The following is a 20333-nucleotide window of genomic DNA, read 5'->3' as shown; positions in this document are numbered from 1 at the left end:
GCCAACACCGCACTTCCGCCCACACAGCCCCGCCGCTACACTGTTGGGTGAAGCAGGCGAGCAGAGAGACGACATCATCTCCCACCGTCCGCCCGGATCACCGCTGTTCCGCCCACACAGCACTGTTGGAGGTGAAGCGGGGGAGCAAAGAAATGACATAATCTCTCACCGCCCGCCCCGCATCACCGCTGTGCTCTCTCACGCGGAACCCACCACTCCACTGCACTGCCTCTGTGCTTAGTGACAATTTGAGGCAGGAGACAGTGGCATGTGCAATCTGCATCTGGTGGCATGTGGCAGTCTGCATCTGGTGGCATGTGACAAGTGACTGTGACAATCTGCATCTGGTGGCATGTGGCAATCTGCATCTGGTGACAATATGCATCTGGTGGCATGTAGAAAAAATATAGAAAAAATATTTAAAAAAACATGCTAAATCATGTGAAATATATAAACATATAAAAATGAAATTGGGGGGGATGAACCCAAGAACATATATAATATGAATGAAAAGCAGCAACTCTAAATTTATATGACACCCATAAATCACTAGTAAAAGAAAAAACACAAGAGTTGCGCTATAAAAACAACAAAAACTGGTGAAATATGCAAGTTACCCACAATGGTGAAATTTAAGAACCATGTATAGTAAATAAAATCCCATATATGAAAAGCTTGATATTGTGAAAAATTATGTATTACTCATATAATATTAGTGACAAATCTCTGTGAATGGTGGCACCTAATAATAACCACTCGTGCTGAAAAAGGAACAATAAAGTCCATAAAAAACAATCTTGATCCACTCTGTGAGAGATTGTGATCCACCACCGAAAGATAGAAGGGGTATTTCCTTACCAGAAGGCCATGATCCCCCACCACAGGGGATCATAGCAAGCAAGAACCACTGTAACTCGTGCTCGGCATCAAAACTGGTCTGCTAAAATCTTCGAATCATCACATGGTTGAAACCAAACCAATAAGAAGTGGACCGTGTAACAAGAATAGAAAAACTCTGATAGTGTAAAACCTTATGAGTTTAATGAATCACTTTTAAAATGACACTTACATAAATGCAGCAAAAGGTAAGCCTTAAGACCGGTCTGGTGGCCGCACAGACTCAGACAGACCCGTCCTCTTGGAAAAACGAGCAGTAACTGGAGGTGACATCAGCGCATTGTCCTGCTCCACACTACGCGTTTCGTAATAGGAGTACGTCATCAAGGGGCATGGGCGGAGCACTGCATCACCTCCCTAAATAATAAAGCAACCTAACCAAGCCTCTCCTTGAACCCGGTCCATCGATAGACAGACCGCTTCCCTCAGAATGGGACGCAAGACTAGGAAGTGATTTACTCTACATGATGTAAAATGTTCGGTGTATATATAAATATATAAAAACCGTAAGGAAAAAGGGGGGGGGGGAGGAACTTCCATAACAGAAAGACACTATATGAGCATCATGCATGTGAATAAAAACTAAAAAACATTAAAAATTGTTTTAATCAAAATAAACCAGGGAACAAAACCAAAACAGAAAAAACATGTCACAGTAACCCTCAAAAGAGAGTCCCTCTTGGTTGGGCCACCACATAGGGGGTCTCTCCGGATAAATAGACAAATTGCTAATCCTCCAATAATGAACGACTATTGTTCCTCACAGCAGGAACAACAATAGGGGCAGACACACTTGAAACTTAAATTAAAAGTTAATGCCGCCCCCACCTATGACAGGTAAGGCAATGTTCCCGGCAGCAAATCAGTATGAAAACAAAAATAAAAATAAAACTCTCTATGATTGTATAATCCTGGCCGCTCAAATAAATCAGACAATCAGAACTACCCGCCAAACTGCACCAATATAAATTGCTGTTGATGAGTTTAAAGCCCGGAAGTTGGCTATATTGGGATGCGGGGCCACTGGTGTAATACTGAATAGTGGCATCTAGTGGATCATTATCAGAATACACAGCTACAATGCTCAGGATCAAAAATTAAAAACTTGACATAACTAGAGAGTACCCTGAAACAAAAAAACGGGTTATTTAAACCAAAACAAGAGGAGAGAAAGCTAAAAACTTTAATAAACATGCAAAACTGATATTATAAAAATAACAAATTAAAACAAGAAATATCTCAATATCTAGTGGTCTCACTTAGCAACCATATTAAAATTAAATTAAATTTAGAGCCCAAAAATGGGTCTAGATTTGGAGGAACCAAATAAGTCACGTGAATATGTCTTAAATGTAATATGGTCTGGATTATAATTAATCTCCGATAGACCGAGGCTCACAGCAGAGGCTCAAAGACATATACTACACATTATACATTCTTTCAATAGTCCAACCCCAAATGTCACCAAAACAAGAAATAAGGACAGTATTCAAGAGTTGTTGATAAATGCGTTTACGTCAGTGTCTACATTGAGTCCATAAGGGGCATAGGTCCTAAGTCTATATATCCAAGATATTTCACACTTGGAAATCTCTCTGACCAATGAACCACCTCTCCAATGGGGTCTATATTTATCGATCCCCATATAGAGAGTGTTGGAGGAGTTCCGGCCATGTACCACATCATAATGTCTTGATACCGGATGTTTGTCGAACCCCCTTCTAAGAACTGTCAGGTCTGCTCCCTCAATAGGTGTAGGGATAAAAAAATTTGCCAATTCACCTCTGCCAGTACCGCACGGACCTATGAGGTAGAACCATTTATAACTTGTTCATCAGAGGGAGTGGTCTACCTCATTCAGTGTCCCTGCGGTTTACAGTATGTGGGGAGGACCAAAAGGGCCCTCAAAGTCAGACTCATCGAGCACATAAATAACATCAGAAGGGGGTTAGACAAACATCCGGTATCAAGACATTATGATGAGGTACATGGCCGGAACCCCTCCAACACTCCCTATATGGGGATCGATAAATATAGACCCCATTGGAGAGGTGGTTCATTGGTCAGAGAGATTTCCAAGTGTGAAATGTCTTGGATATATAGACTTAGGACCTATGCCCCTTATGGACTCAATGTAGACACTGACGTGAACGCATTTATCAACAACTCTTGAATACTGTCCTTATTTCTTGTTTTGGTGACATTTGGGGTTGGACTATTGAAAGAATGTATAATGTGTAGTATATGTCTTTGAGCCTCTGCTGTGAGCCTCGGTCTATCGAAGATTAATTATAATCCAGACCATATTACATTTAAGACTTATATTCACGTGACTTATTTGGTTCCTCCAAATCTAGAACCATTTTTGGGCTCTAAATTTAATTTAATTCTAATATGGTTGCTAAGTGAGATCACTAGATATTGAGATATTTCTTGTTTTAATTTGTTATTTTTATAATTTTATAATATCAGTTTTGCACATTTATTAAAGTTTTAGCTTTCTCTCCTCTTGTTTTGGTTTAACTAACCCGTTTTTTTGTTTCAGGGTACTCTCTAGTTATGTTGAGTTTTTAATTTTTGATCCTGAGCATTGTAGCTGTGTATTCTGATAAAGATCCACTAGGTGCCACTATTCAGTATTACACCAGTGGCCCCGCATCCCAATAAATCCAACTTCCGGGCTTTAAACTCATCAACAGCAATTTATATTGGTGCAGTTTGGCGGGCAGTTTTGATTGTCTGTTAGGATTTATTTGAGCGGCCAGGATTATACAAATCATAGAGAGTTTTATATTTATTTTTGTTTTCATACTGATTTGCTGCCGGGAACATTGCCTTACCTGTCATAGGTGGGGGCGGCATTAACTTTTAATTTAAGTTTCAAGTGTGTCTGCCCCTATTGTTGTTCCTGCTGTGAGGAACAATAGTCGTTCATTATTGGAGGATTAGCAATTTGTCTATTTATCCGGAGAGACCCCCTATGTGGTGGCCCAACCAAGAGGGACTCTCTTTACCGTGACATGTTTTTTCTGTTTTGGTTTTGTTCCCTGGTTTATTTTGATTAAAACAATTTTTATTGTTTTTTTAGTTTTTATTCACATGCATGATGCTCGTATAGTGTCTTTCTGTTATGGAAGTTTTTTTTTCCCCCTTTTTCCTTACGGTTTTTATATATTTATATATACGCCGAACATTTTACATCATGTAGAGTAAATCACTTTCTAGTCTTGCGTCCCATTCTGAGGGAGGCGGTCTGTCTATCGATGGACCGGGGTTCAAGGCGAGGCTTGGTTAGGTTGCTTTAGTATTTAGGGAGGTGACGCAGTGCTCCGCTCGAGCCCCTTGATGACATAATCCTATTACGAAACGCGTAGGGTGGAGCAGGACGACGCGCTGACATCACCTCCAGTTACTGCTCGTTTTTCCAAGAGGACGGGTCTGTCCGAGTCTGTGCGGTCACTGGACCGGTTTTAAGGCTTACCTTTTGCTGCATTTATGTAAGTGTCATTTTAAAAGTGATTCATTAAACTCATAAGGTTTTACACTATCGGAGTTTTTCTATTCTTGTTACACGGTCCACTTCTTATTTGTTTGGTTTCAACCATGTGATGATTCGAAGATTTTAGCAGACCAGTTTTGATGTCGAGCACGAGTTACAGCGGTTCTTGCTTGCTATGATCCCCTGTGGTGGGGGATCATGGCCTTCTGGTAAGGAGATACCCCTTCTATCTTTCGGTGGTGGATCACAATCTCTCACAGAGTGGATCAAGAGTGTTTTTTATGGACTTTATTGTTCCTTTTTCAGCACAAGTGGTTATTATTAGGTGCCACCATTCACAGAGATTTGTCACTAATATTATATGAGTAATACATTGTTTTTCACAATATCAAGCTTTTCATATATGGGATTGTATTTACTATACATGGTTCTTAAATTTCACCATTGTGGGTAACTCACATATTTCACCAGTTTTTGTTGTTTTTATAGCGCGAATCTGGTGGCATGTGACTGTGGCAATCTGCATCTGGTGGCGTGTGGCAATCTGCATCTAGTGGCAGGCGATGTGGCAAGTGGCAATCTGGTGATAGGCACCGTGGCAAGCTGCATTTGGTGGCAAGTGACTAGCTGCATCTGCTGGCAGATTCTGCATTATGGTGAGTTGAAATATTTAATTTTATATTACAATATAATAAAAATAATGCGCTTCAATCATCCTGACACCATATTAACCATGGTGCTGTGATGATTGAAGTGCTAACACCAGCCTTTTTCTGAAAAATTGGCAGCAAAAAAAAGGCATCGTCACCCAGAGCGCCCCATCCCCCTGATCCCCCCCATCCCCTTGGGCCTTGGCACAATTTTCATCCACAATGCCGGTCCCCGGTGCCAAAAAAGGTTGGGGACCTCTGCTGTAGGTGACCCCTAGCTCAGGCGGTTGAGCGCCCAAATTTCTCTCATTATTGTTGTTTTCATACGAAGGTCCACCTGACAAATTGGTTTGCAATAGAAAAACATATTAATTTACTAGACTTACCCAATTTAACATGTTAATGCAATCTCAAAAGTCATGTTCAGTCTTTTTTAAAGCTACAGTTTTCATAGCTATAATATGTAGATATCCTGCCATGAATGTCCTTAAGAAGCTGCACCGATATTCATTGTACAAGTGTGTTCTGTTGTTGTCACCATCAAGAAGCCAGCATTGAACAATAACAACAGCTGCCCCTGGAGGGCATGCATGTAGTCAGGTGGTTGCAAAGAGTCTGCAAGAGATCAGCAGTGCTTAGATGTCAAATAGCTGAAAAAAGCTTTCATTAATTTATTTTTCTGTTAAATGAGTTCTGTAAAAGTTTGAGTTCTATGTATTCAAGCCCGACTGGACATGGGATGAGGATGGGTGTATGAGAGGTGTTCAACACCGGTGTGTGAACTGTCTGTGCAGTTGGGGCAGGAGAGGCTTGGGGTCTGTTCTGACCTAGAAGGGGGTAAAGTGAGTGTTGAAGATTACACTCATAGACTTTGCCTGGGTTAACAACAGGACAAAAGATCCTTGCAATATGTAAAGAGAAAACCAGTGGAAGCCATCCTATCAAATGCAGATTGTCCTGGGGAGAGGAAATCCCCTCTAGTGACTAAAGCCTCTGTTTGAGTGAGTTTTGGTAGTTGTAACTGTGGACTTTGAGCCAAGTACAACTGGGCAGTACCCTGTGAACGCCAACGTGGTGTTCCCTATCCTGGAGGGATGGGTTAGCAGGACTACCACTCGATCACACCCCTATTATGGTCTGGAACCACAGGTAACAAACAACTGACTGCCACTGCCCCCACCTATAACAGGCCTTCACAGCAAGGAGCACATGGAAGGGCAACACATGAAAAAAAAAACAAAGAGAATTCCCAGGTCAACTCGCCAGCCAATCTGCTACCAACCAAATGATCTTTTCTAACAGTTTGCAAATATATGTGTAAGCTGCAGAGCCGCTCCAAGGCACCCCAATATTTCTGTAGTCCTAACTCTTGTAAATTTATGAGAGCCTCCACAGTGGAAGCACATGTATTCTAATGGATAGATAGAGGGCAGGTGAGCCTGGAGGCAGCCCAGTCCACTTTAAAGGCACAGGGGCACACTGGACACCCAGCACATAGCACAATGGCAGAAAAGGTGTCCAGTGTGTCCCAGTGGGCTAACTAAACCCCTGTTTTTAACGCAAACTGTTATACAGGATAATTCGCTTGGTAGCAGATTTTCTGGCGAGTTGAGAAGGGATCTTTCTTTTGTTTTGTTCTGGAACCAAAGGTAACCTTGATCACCATAAGTTTTAGAAGACTCTACTCTCTCCTGCCTTCATGTCATAACCAATGGAGCTAATCCTACTTTCATTAAATATACCCGGACCTACCCTCCCTAATATAATCTCACCTACCCCACCCATAGATGTTAACTTACTTCAGCATGACAACCATAGCATGCTCTAAGCCAGTGGTCTCTAAACTTTCTAAACAAATGATCAGTGTATTGTCCATGAGATTTTACCACCAAGCCTGAGGCTCTGTTTACTCCCACTAATTCTGGGGCCAGACTGTGACCAGTGAGAGTAGAAAATGCCCCAGTGTCAGTGGTTGGTGGTTAGCAATAAAAAAAAATAGTGTCTGTGGTCAGTAGAAGGAGGAATAGTGTCCCTTCATTTGGTGGTAATGGAAGGAATAGAGCCCCATCATTGCTATTACTGGGGGGAAGAGTGTCCCATCATTGGTGTCAGTGGAAGGAACAGTATCCCATTGTTGGTATTAGTGGGAGAAATAGTGCTCCATCGTTGGTATCAGTTGGAGCGAGGAATAGTGCCATGTCATTATTATTATTATTACTATACCGTATTTATATAGCGCCAACAATTTGTGCAGCGCTTTACAACATGAGTACAGATAGTACAGTTGCAATACAATTCAATACAGGTGTAATCAGAGGGCCCTGCTTGTTAGGGCTTACAATCTAGAAGGGAGGGTCAAGTGAAACAAAAGGTAATAACTGTGGGGGATGAGCTCATGGAGAAAATAGACATACAGTTGTCAGGTGTGGGTAGGAGAGGCTTCTCTAAAGAGGAGGGTTTTCAGGGATAGTCTAAAAGCTAATAGAGTAGGAGATATTTGGCCAGATTGGGGTAAGGAGTTCCATAGGATTGGAGAGGCTCTGGAAAAGTCCTGAAGGCGAGCATGGGAGGAGGTGACGAGGGAGCTAGAGAGCAGGAGTTCTTAAGAGGAACAAAGAGAACTATTAGGTTGGCCTTTTGAGACTAGGCTAGAGATGTAGCTGGGGGCTAAGTTGTGGATGGCTTTGTAAGTAGTTGTCAGTATTTTGAATTTAATTCATTGGCTGAGAGGAAGCCAGTGGAGGGATCGACAGAGAGGAGTAGCAGAGAGGAGCGATTGGTAAGATGGATAAGTTTAGCAGCAGCATTCATGATGGATTGAAGGAGGATAGATTATGTAGAGGTAAGCCAATGAGAAGGGAGTTGCAGTAGTCGAATTGAGAGATGACCAGGGAGTGAATTAAGAGCTTTGTTTTGTCATTGGTTAGAAAGGGGTGTATTTTGGAGATGTTGCGGAGGTTGAGGCGACAAGATTTGGATAGTGATTGGACGTGGTGCTTAGAGGAGAGTTCAGAGTCCAGGACTACACCTAGGACCATGGCATGCGGGGATGGACTTATAGTTGTGCCATCAATTTTGACAGAGAGATCAGGGGAAGGGGCATGTGGGGGAGGAATATGTCATTCATATTAGTGGAGGGAACAGTGTTTCATTATTTATGTCAGTGGGAGGAATTATGCCCCATTGTTGGTGCCAGTGGAAGCAAAAGTGCTCCAAACTTTGGTGTCTGTAAGAGGAATTATGCCCAATAATGGTATCAGTAGAAGGAATGGTACTTCAGTGCCTTGAATCAGTGAAAGGACTAGTGCCTCAAGGGCCAGATAAAGGCAAAAGTGTCACGTCCAGCCTGCGGGCCACAGTTTGGAGACTACTGCTTTAAGCCAAGCTGTTTGTTCACAACTCTCGTCTCCATTTCTCTGCAACATTGTCTTTGCCTGCACAGTTGTATAGGACTGTCTCTCAAATACCTCATTCTTAGGAGAAAGGCCTATACAATTCAATGACTGCATGATTGTTTACTGCACAGGAGGGGTTCCATAAAGTAAGCAGAGTGGGAGAATTATGGAGAACGACTGTACTTTTATACTTCTCCTTTAATGTTGGCTTACTTTCAGCCTGACCTTTCACTGGAATTTGTCCTTCAAAATTTGACTGAATAGGCACTATGTTCACCCTTGCTTTGGAATGATAACAGGTACAGTATGCTGTATGTATTATTATATGGTGTATAGATATATTTGTATATGAATTACATAATACAATTGTGAAGCAAGTCTATCTATAAAAAAATCATAATACTTTCACTATACTCATTTACAAAAGTAATTAAATTGAAAGCACATGATTCTTGTAAAAGAAAATCTCTCCTATAGACCTTTTTCTTCTTGTTAATCATTTCACTTATAAGCTTGTAAAAAGAAAGGTTATGCATGGCTGTTTTACATTCAAGGAAAAGGGAAGTTTATTATTAAATTATAGGCTTCCCTGCACAAAAGAGTGAATATGTATATGCAAAGACAGGAGGCACAGGATATTTGAATGCATATCACCCTCTGACATTTAGCTGTCCTTGTATCTTTGACAACGTCTTGTGAAATTAACTATTTCAAATTATTACAATAAAGGAAATTATTTAATACTCACAAATATGCTTTTGATAAAAAATAAGTGAGTGTATGGCTGTCATCTAAATGCTTTATCTACTGTAAATGTTTATGTTGCTTGACTCATAAACAAGTTGACTTAACAGCCAAACTGACCAGAGGCAAAACTGTACTTCTGGGGCTCAACAGTAAATCATTAAAGGACCCCCAGCCACAATATGTACTGAGACACATGCATTTTAAAACTGTCATGGCACACCATTTTTGCATATTAGTATAAAAGAGGTGTCTGAAATATGATTAGTTCAGTTTGTTGTAAAGTAATGGTTACTGCTGCTTAGGAAATGCAAATGGAACTGGACCATATATCTGGATGGGCCCCATAGTAATCACTTGTAGTGATTAGTGGATCAGCTCACCCAGACCAGGATTTAACCTGGACAAGCTGATTCACAGCAATAGGGTGCATTTCCTAGAGCAGGGGTAGGCAACCCGTGGTATGCAAAGCCTCTTTTGCCGGTGCTCGACTCCCTCCCCATCAACAGGGAAGTGTCAGTGAGACACTAATGCATTCCAGTCTCACAATTCCCTACGCCACACTTGCACTGAGAGAGAGGCACCATCCCACCATCTGGAAGAAGACGACTCTCTTGGTTGCCACTACCAATCTCAGAAAGAAGAGATTTCACTGTGATTGAGAAAACAATCAGGTGATAGTTTGTGGAATTACTGTTGAGCTTATGGGAACTTTGTTGAAATTATTCCTGAACCTTTGAGTCACTTACTACTGAACTCCAACACTCTGTGTCCCTTTAAGCCACAGCCAGTATTCAGTGCAATGAAAATCACACCCAACCACTTTTTCTCAGCTGCGGGGGCCCAACTTATGATTTTGCATACAGGCCCACTGCTTTCAGAAAATGCCTCTGACCTGAGCTCATCATTGTACATCCATTCCAGATGCTTGTATGTGACATCACATACATCACATACCTCACATACAAGCATGTGGGCTGGATGTGAGAGGTGGATCAGCAGGATGAGTGTGCCAGGACAGGTAGATGTGTCTCATCTCTGCTTCCTTTCACTACACTGCATATCACACATATCATAGATGAGAAGAGGGTACAGCGGTGGAGCAGATGAGTAGGAGGGGTTCAGAGGTGGGCCAGAAGAGTAGAAGGGTACAGTGATGGGCCAGATGAGAAGGGGGTTCAGTGTTGAGGCAGAAAAGCAGGGGGGTAGAGCAGTGGGGCAGAAGTGAAAGCAGGTGTATTGGTGGAGCAGATGAGCAGGGGGTTGCAGTGGTAGGGCAGGAGAACAGGGGGAACAGTGGTGGGGCAGGAGAGCAGGGGGAACAGTGGCAAGACAGATGTGCAGGAGGTACATTGGTGGGGCAGATGACAAAGCAGGTTACAGTGGTGGGGCAGATGAGCAGATGGGTTCAGTGTTAGGACAGATGAGAAGGTGATTCAGTAGTGAGACAAAAGAGTAGATGTGCAGGGAGGTACAGTGGTGGGGAAAATGAGAAAAGGGGTACACTGAAAGGGCAGATGAGCAGGGGGGTTACAGTGGTGGGACAGAAGAGCAAGGGGGTACAGTGGTGGGACAGATGTGCAGGAGGTACAGTGGTGGGAGGGATGAGAAGGGGGTTCAGTGGTGGGACAGAAAAGCAGGGGGTACAGTGATGGGGCAGATGAGCAGGGGGTTACAGTGGTGGGACAGATGAGCAGGGGGGTTCATTGTTGGGCCAGATGAGAAGGATGTTACAGGGGTGGTAAAGATAAGCAGAGGGGTTCAGTGTTGGGGCAGAGGAGAAAGGAGGTACATTGGTGGGACAGATGAGCAGGGGGTTACAGTGGTGGGGCAGAGGAGCAGGGGGTACAGAGGTGGGGTAGATGTGCAGAGGGGTGCAGAGGAGAAAGGAGGCACATCGGTGGAACACATGAGCATGGGGTTACAGTGGGGGACAGAAGAGCAGGGGGAACAGAGGTGGGACAGATGTGCAGGAGGTACAGTCGTGGGGCAGATGAGAAAGGGTGTTACAGTGGTGGGGCAGATGAGCAGATAAGTTCAGTGTTAGGACAGATAAGAAGATGGTTCAGTGGTGGGGCAGATGTGCATGGAGGTACAGTGGTGGGGCAGATGAGAAAGGGGGAACATTGGTGGGGCAGATGAGAAAGGGGGAACATTGGTGGGGCAGATGAACAGAGGGGTTACAGGGGTGGGACAGAAGAGAAGGGTGGTACAGTGGTGGGGCAGATGAGAAAGGGGGAACATTGGTGCAGCAGATGAGCAGGGGGTTACAGTGGTGGGACAGAAGAGCAGGCGGTACAGAGGTGGGGCAGATGTACAGGGAGTTACAGTGGTGGGACAGATGAGCAGGGGGGTACGGAGGTGGGGCAGATGTGGAGGAGTACAATAGTGGGGCAGATGTGCAGGGGGTTACAGTGGTGGGGTAGATGAGAAAGGGGGTACATTGGTGGGGCAGATGATAAAGGGGGAACATTGGTGGGGCAGATGAGCAGGGTGGTACAGTGGTGGGGCAGATGAGTAGGGTGGCACAGTGGTGGGTCAGATGTACAGGGGGTTACAGTGGTGGGGCAGATGAGCAGGGTGGTTACAGTGGTGGAGTAGATGAGCAGGGGGGAACACTGGTGGGGAAGATGAGCAGGGGGGTACAGTGGTGTGGCAGATGTGCAGGGTAGTACAGTGGTGGGGCAAAAGTGCAGGGTAGTACAGTGGTGGGGCAGATGTACAGTGGTGGGGCAGATGTGCAGGGGGTTACAGTGGTTGGGCAGATTTGCAGGGGGGACAGTGATTTGAGGTGTGAAGGCGCATGAATTGGGGCTGATCTGAAGTGTGGAGTTGCAGGAATTGGGGCTGATCTGAACTTTGAGAGTACAGGATGTTAATTTCTCACTACTACTAAAGTAGTCTACAGCATTTACTTTATAAAAAAATCCTTTTCGTGATTGAGAAGTTGACATTTTTTTGTTATAAAATCGTCACGCTCAATTTCTTTGAAAACATTTTTGGGCACTATGCTCAAAAGGTTGCCTACCCTTGTCCTAGAGACTTGTAATGGAAATTTGTAAGTTCTGTATATAATTGTATTGTATTTTCTATGTATTGCACTCTGCCCTCACTGTGCACACAGCACTAATAATGTTTTCAGTAAATGTTTACATTCTTTTGAGTCCTGATTAGAATTAGCCTGCCTATGTAACGCCCCTTGTTACCATAAACCTACAATTGTAATATTAATGTGATACCTACGTAATCATGTGCATAAAAACCTTCAATTGCGTCATAATAAAGCAGAACAGTAATTTGGAAAGATGCTGAGCGTATCTTTTGTGTCTGTTCCCTACTGCAGTAGATATTATTAATTTGGAACCACTAATCAATATGAGGATAGGAGTTGCCTATCATCAATTTAACCGAGTCATGCATGGCGAGCTTTGCCTTAGGAGGGGATTCCAGGTGACCCTGAGTATCCGAAACGAGGAGCTTGAGACGATCCGGGAATTTCTGATAATCAGCCGGCTGAGGTAAGCCTTTTGCTTACATTTGAGTTATCAGACTTCCTTGATCGGTAAGGCATTTTCGGGACAAAGGGTACCTATTTTACTCCCCTTAATCGAACTGTATTGATTGGTGGTTATATGTTATGTTGTCCCTGTCTATTGTCCATCGGAGTGTTATAAATAAGAAAGGGAAGAATAGTGCTGTTCACAGGTATATGTAGTACATCTGCTAGATAAAGTAGTTTAGAGGCAAGAGGGTATAGGCACACGTAGAGAAGAGAGAAGACTGGCCAGTCATTATGGGCATTGAATTAAGTAAGGGAATGAAGGGTAAGAGACCCTCAAAAATGCCCAGCGCAAGAGGAGCGCTATATATGAACCGAAGGTGCGGTTCCGCCTATACTGAGCCCCTAGATTAATGGTTAGAGTGGACAGGGATCCACAATGGGTAACTGGGTTACCAAAGGTCCATAGGGACTAAGAATCATGCAGAGTAAACAGCTAGAGAAACAGCTATCAATGTGAGCAGGATGGATCAAGGGTGACATTAGAACAAGACAGAAAGGGACATTTTCATGTTAAGTTGTGGGATGAATTTGGGATCAGGCACTATAACTAGTAAAAGTTATTTAAACAAAATAAGGAAAGCAGAATTTAGGCAGGGAAATATTAAAGAGTTAAAAGAAAGAGAGAGAGATATTGGTGTATCTGTGTGCGAATGCTGGGACCTTTAGTTCTATTTCTTGTGTGTGTCATGTACGCAGATGTGACCCCCTCCTTTGTGCTCTCCTGAAAGAAATGTGGCTGGGATGAGAGGTCAGTGATAAGCTGGAAGGACACCATTGCCAATTTCTGTTTTTTAGACAAAACATTTATAACAAAATGTGCCGGGTTAACGAATCTAATGGTAAACAATGTGATCACAATTATTTTGAATCTGTTTTCCAAACATGGTAAAATGAAGGTTACATTTAACCGTGTATTACACAAATTGAATATTGCATTTAAAAAAGGGAAATTAAGTAAAATTAAGTAATAATGAGTATTAATTTCTAATATGAGTTTAACAATTATATAGATATAATGAAACTGGTTTAGACAACCTTTGGTTGGAAATGAAATCCAGGTTATTGGGGAAATATGTAAAAATGGGATTAGTTTAGATTAAGATAACAATTTTGTAATTTTACATTTATACAATAAGCCCTTATTGAGAGAAAAAAAGATTAAGATGAGGTTGTTATTTTGAATAAAGCTGCCATAATATTTAACAAAGCTAAGATGGATGGGATACATAAGAAGTTTTTCTACAAAAATGAAATTTTAAGGTTTTTGATGAAAACTTGATGTGCGGTCTATGATGTAAGAGTAATAATAAATAAAATTTAAATATAACAGACCCATCACATCAAGTCCACACACCCTGTTAGGATAGATGCCACCTGCAGCCAGTTGTTTTATAGTTTTTGATGCTTTCTGGTCCATCATACAGATTGGTCCTTTTGTTTTTATTTATTTTTATTTTTGAAATCCAAAGCAGAATGTGTGGATTGTGAAATGATGTCCACCTTTTCCTTGTAAGTACTGTGGTATAAGCAGAAGAATAGTTTTGGATTTATGGACATCTCTGCATGACCGCAGGGTATTGTTATCATTTATTATAATATTGCCAGGAAAAAGTTGTCTTTTGAAACATGAAACTGGAGTTCTTACACAAATAGTGTGATAGAAAACAAGACATTGTAATATATTTATGGAAGCTGGACCCAGTAATGAAGGGTTCACCCCGATATATCAGAGCTGTAACTTTTATGCAAAGGTGCTATTAGACAAAGTTAGATATTGTTTTGGTCAATGGTCCGACATTCTGTGCAGCAAATTTACAGCTAACTAAATGTTTGTCTAATGAAAGGTTTAAAATATGAGTTTGTTTATGTACAAATCTAACAATGAAAAATGTGTACATTTATTCAAAAGAAAGGAAAAGACGCATGTGTTAAATTGATGTGGGAATCAGCTGCTGTGAGCCCAGTGCAGGACACACTCCCTGAAGACCCAGATATTACATTTTTTGTAGATTTGAGTATGCAGTTTATCACCCAGAAGGATACTCTGTATTCAAAGTCATTGGATCCTTTTTACCCAGCTCAAGAAGCAGAGCTCCATGTTTTAGTAAAGCCTGTGAGCTATAAAAAGAGTGTATATTTATATAGATAGTCAAGATATAGAGAGCTTTTGGTTCCATTTGAAGGGCCAGAAGTTTGTTTTTACTTCGGCAGGTAAACCAATGAAGCATGCCAAGTTAATTTGATCGGCTGTTTTCAGCCTTCCAGGTTCTTGCTGAGGTAGCCATATTAACTTTCACACATGGAAGCAGACCAGGTGACTAAGGATGCTGCATTTACAGCCCCGGACACTTGATGGGTCTGTGCAACTCACAGATTCCACCCTAGTTCTGGCCCAGTATAGCTGGGATTAATAATTCAACTTTAAGGACCCCAGAACGAGAAGAACAAGTGGTCCACAGGGGGCAACTTCTTATGAAACAGGACTTTGGAAAAGGTGATCATTTATGTCTGTCAGCCACTCTTTTCCCTCCAGCTTGACACATGGACCGTGTCATCAGTCACAAGCAGTTATGGCTGCCTTAGTAAATGAGCATGGGATAGAGCCAGGGTTCACCACAGTTGTTTTTATAACATACCACTTCTTGTTTTACCTGTTACCAAAGGTGTTACCAAAAGCTCAACATCCCTTCCAGAGATTACAAAAAAGATATATCCAGATGCCCAAGTCAGGATCTTACGAGTATGCATTTTGTCTGTATGGACATGTTTTTTGGATGTCCAGTGGCAAATGCTACTGCAAAGGCCACAGTAAAAAGTGTTATCAGAAGTAGTTTGTAAATATAGAGTGCAGAAAGTACAGAGAGTAACAAAAGAAATCATTTTTTATAGGAGAGTCCTTACTTTTGTTTTGAGGTTTTATTTTTACACCCCTTACTGTCTACAATGTAGCGGACAAAGTAGAGTAAGAAACTAGAAAACTTTTGCCTGAATGTTTTCTTAAATTTTATCAAGCCCCTAAGGGGATGTTGGACTCTCTCCCTATGAGATTTTGTTTGGGAGTGTGTTACTCACTTGCTTATATTTTGTCTCAGCAGCTGAAGTCCTCCATTCGGATCTCACGGAGAATGCTGATGATCTTTTAAGGTTTTTTACAAACTCATTTATGTGTTTTCTCCCTAATTCCAGATCCTAAAAGTTTGGAAGGATCTAAAACTAAAGCCAGGTGACTTGTGGATTGTTAAGAGACATTTATATATAAGGAAATGTTTGGAGACTCAATACAGCATCTATTTCATGTACAGTTTTTGCAAAACTTGAAGGAAAAGTCACCTGGATCCACACCAGACACTGCAAAAATGACTAAATTAAAGAAATCTCTGTGTTTGATTTGTTTCCCTCTTGTGATCACAGTCTAGGGTACTTTTTGATTCAATTACTTTAATTGTAAGGGATATATATATTTGAAAAATAGTTTAGCCATGTTGAAGTCATATTTGTCTTTTGTACGTCTTCCATTTTATGTAGAATTGTCTGTGTTTACATATGTCAGCATGTCCACAATTCAGTTAGAAGGCCATTCTGGCCACAGGAGTGTACAGCCAGTACTCTGTAAATATGTCTTATCAATCATTTGTTTTTCACAATGAAAAGTCATTTTGTAATGAAAAAGTTGCTCAGCTATTTTCTCCACAATGGAGTTTTTTTTGCCTCTTTGACCAGGACTACCTCCACCTAAGCGTGTGGAGGTTCCAGGTTAAAGGTGATAGCAGGTATGGTTAGTGATCAAAATATTGATCAAAAGAGGGGAGTCTGTAATGGAAATTTGTAAGTTCTGTATATAATTGTATTGTATTTTCTATGTATTGCACTCTGCCCTCACTGTGCACACAGCACTAATAATGTTTTCAGTAAATGTTTACATTCTTTTGAGTCCTGATTAGAATTAGCCTGCCTATGTAACGCCCCTTGTTACCATAAACCTACAATTGTAATATTAATGTGATACCTACGTAATCATGTGCATAAAAACCTTCAATTGCGTCATAATAAAGCAGAACAGTAATTTGGAAAGATGCTGAGCGTATCTTTTGTGTCTGTTCCCTACTGCAGTAGATATTATTAATTTGGAACCACTAATCAATATGAGGATAGGAGTTGCCTATCATCAATTTAACCGAGTCAGACTCTAGATCTGTAGGATGAATCAATTTTTTGAGTTAAAGTGTATCCAAACAAAATATTAATATGCTGCTTACCAGTCATTGGATATGGTTTTGCATGGTGACAATGCTCACTCACTGACTGTATTATATCTAAGGAGGAGCAGGCTTTGCTCCTGATTTGGACTACAAAGATATACTCCTCTTCTCTCCATACCATAAAGGGCAGTGCTCTATATTTCCCAGAAGAGAACAGGGTAAGATTTTTTTGTCCTTGCAGAACATAGCAAATGCAGCCAGAAAGCTGCAAAATATCTTGGGTTTAGATACAATTTAAAGCTGAACACTAGGTATAAATTAAACACAATCATTGCAGCTTTCTAATCATTAATACACAATGATTTTTTTATATGTAAGCAGCATTAGTATCTAACTTTGCTTTGGTTTTAGCTTCTTGCAGTCCCTGAGATCCCCTTAGTATTTTGTTTCTGCTTTTGGAAAGTCTGTGCTCTGTCCTAGCCAGTGAGCAAGGGTACCAATTGTGTTTATTATAATTGATGTGGTGTTCATGGCATTATATAGTCTGCATCACTATTACATAATAATAGCCTTTTATTTGAATATGACATAATTATTATTATACACGATTTATATAGCGGCAACAGTTTACACAGAGCCTTACAATGTAGAAGGGGGACAGCACAATTACAGTACAGTTCAATACAGAAGGGACAGGAGGGCCCTGCTCGTAGAGCTTACATTCTAAAGGGAGGGGGTGGTGGTACAAAAGGTAATACATGCAGGGAATGATTTGATGGAGTGGCTCAGGGACAGTTGTTAGGTGGGTGTGGGATAGTCTTCCCTGAATAAGTGAGTTTTCAGGGATCTCCTAAAGGTGGACAGGTTAGGGGCTGATCGGATATACCGGGGCAGGGAGTGATGACATTCCCATTGGTTGCCTCAGAGGATAGTGTATGGGGATAGGAGACTTGGGCTTTAGAGTGCATAGCAATACGAAGTTTGCTGGTAATGGAGGCAATTTACTGCCAAGTTGTAGGTCAGTGCATAATCCCCTCTTTGAAACAGATTATGGTGCCAGATTCCACTGATCACCGGCAAAGTGCATCTTAAAATTCTACTTTTCACATGTCACATGGTCTGATATACAGTCAGGTCCATAAATATTGGGACATCAACACAATTCTAATCTTTTTGGCTCTATACACCGCCACAATGGATTTGAAATGAAACGAACAAGATGTGCTTTAACTGCAGACTTTCAGCTTTAATTTGAGGGTATTTACATACAAATCATGAGAACGTTGTAGGAATTACAACAGTTTGTTTATGTGCCTCCCACTTTTTAAGGGACCAAAAGTAATGGGACAGATTAACAATCATCCATCAAACTTTCACTTTTTAATATTTGGTTGCAAATCCTTTGCAGTCGATTACAGCCTGAAGTCTGGAACACATAGACATCACCAGATGCTGAGTTTCATCCCTGGTGATGCTCTGCCAGGCCTCTACTGCAACTGTCTTCAGTTCCTGCTTGTTCTTGGAGCATTTTCCCTTCAGTTTTGTCTTCAGCAAGTGAAATGCATGCTCAATTGGATTCAGGTCAGGTGATTGACTTGGCCATTGCATAACATTCCACTTCTTTCCCTTAAAAAACTCTTTGGTTGCTTTCGCAGTATGCTTCGGGTCATTGTCCATCTGCACTGTGAAGCGCTGTCCAATGAGTTCTGAAGCATTTTGCTGAATATGAGCAGATAATATTGCCCTAAACACTTCAGAATTTATCCTGTTGCTTTTGTCAGCAGTCACATCATCAATAAATACAAGAGAACCAGTTCCATTGGCAGCCATACATGCCCACGCCATGACACTACCACCACCATGCTTCACTGATGAGGTGGTATGCTTTGGATCATGAGCAGTTCCTTTCCTTCTCCATACTCTTCTCTTCCCATCACTCTGGTACAAGTTGATCTTGATCTCATCTGTCCATAGGATGTTGTTCCAGAACTGTGAAGGCTTTTTTAGATGTTGTTTGGCAAACTCTAATCTGCCTTCCTGTTTTTGAGGCTCACCAATGGTTTACATCTTGTGGTATTCTCTGTATTCACTCTGGTGAAGTCTTCTCTTGATTGTTGACTTTGACACACATACACCTACCTCCTGGAGAGTGTTCTTGATCTGGCCAACTGTTGTGAAGGGTGTTTTCTTCACTAGGGAAAGAATTCTTCGGTCATCCACCACAGTTGTTTTCCGTGGCCTTCCGGGTCTTTTGGTGTTACTGAGCTCACCGGTGCATTCTTTATTTTTAAGGATGTTTCAAACAGTTGATTTGGCTACACCTAATGTTTTTGCTTTCTCTCTGATGGGTTTGTTTTATTTTTTCAGCCCAAAAAATCCATACTCCCCCTCCCAGAGTAGTACAGTGTCACTATGGTTACACTGTACTGCTAGGGTAAGAAGATGTTTAAAATTAAAAAAAAAAATGTTTTGAAGTTATCTTTTTTTTTCTGTTTAACACCAGTCAATGTTTCTAATTACTGCCACCCACTCAAAGTGACAGTGACAGGGATCAGGGCCACACCAGTTACACTGTTTGTGATCACTGCCACATCCGCTATGGTGTCCATGATAACCACCACACCAGTTACAGTGTCCCTGTTTACCACCATGCCAGTTACGGTGTCCGTGATCACCACCAAGCCATTTACGGTGTCTGTGGTCCCCATGACATCAATTACAGAGTCTGTGATCACCCCCACACCAGTTATGGAGTCTGTGCTCACCACCACACCACTCATATTGTCCCTAATCACTGCCACCCACTCATAGTGTCATTAATCATTGCCACACCACTCACAATGTCCGTGATCCCTGCTTCACCAGTCATATTGTCCCTGACTACTGCCGCACCAATCATATTGTTCATGATTACTGCCACTCACTCACAGTCTCATTAATCATTGCCAAACCATTCACAATGTCTGTGATCACTGTTACACTAGTCATAATGTCCCTAATCACTGCCACACCAGCTCCAGTGTACCTGATTACACCAGCCCCAGTGGTACAAAATCAGTCCAGACACTGAAAAAATCATGGAATCATCATGCTCAGGAGGAGTAGTAGGATGTAAATATAGGTATGCCCATGATGATAAATTGCCAACTTTGTTTAAAAAAATGTATTTTCACTTTCTTTCCGCATATTCCAAAAATGTTTGGCAAAAAATTAACTCTTCAAAATACTTAGCATGCCTCTTAAAAAATACCTTGGTATGTTTACTCTCCAAAATGTGTTTTTTTCCACTGTCCTGGTGCTCCAGGGCCTCCAAAAATGCGATAGGTAGCCAGGGAAGTAGATTTGTAATATATGCTTATGGAAAATCTAAAGGCGCTCCTTGGATTT

Source organism: Aquarana catesbeiana, linkage group LG04 (assembly GCF_042186555.1).
Source record: "Aquarana catesbeiana isolate 2022-GZ linkage group LG04, ASM4218655v1, whole genome shotgun sequence".
NCBI lineage: Eukaryota > Metazoa > Chordata > Amphibia > Anura > Ranidae > Aquarana > Aquarana catesbeiana.
Note: the sequence above shows the minus strand (reverse complement) of the source record.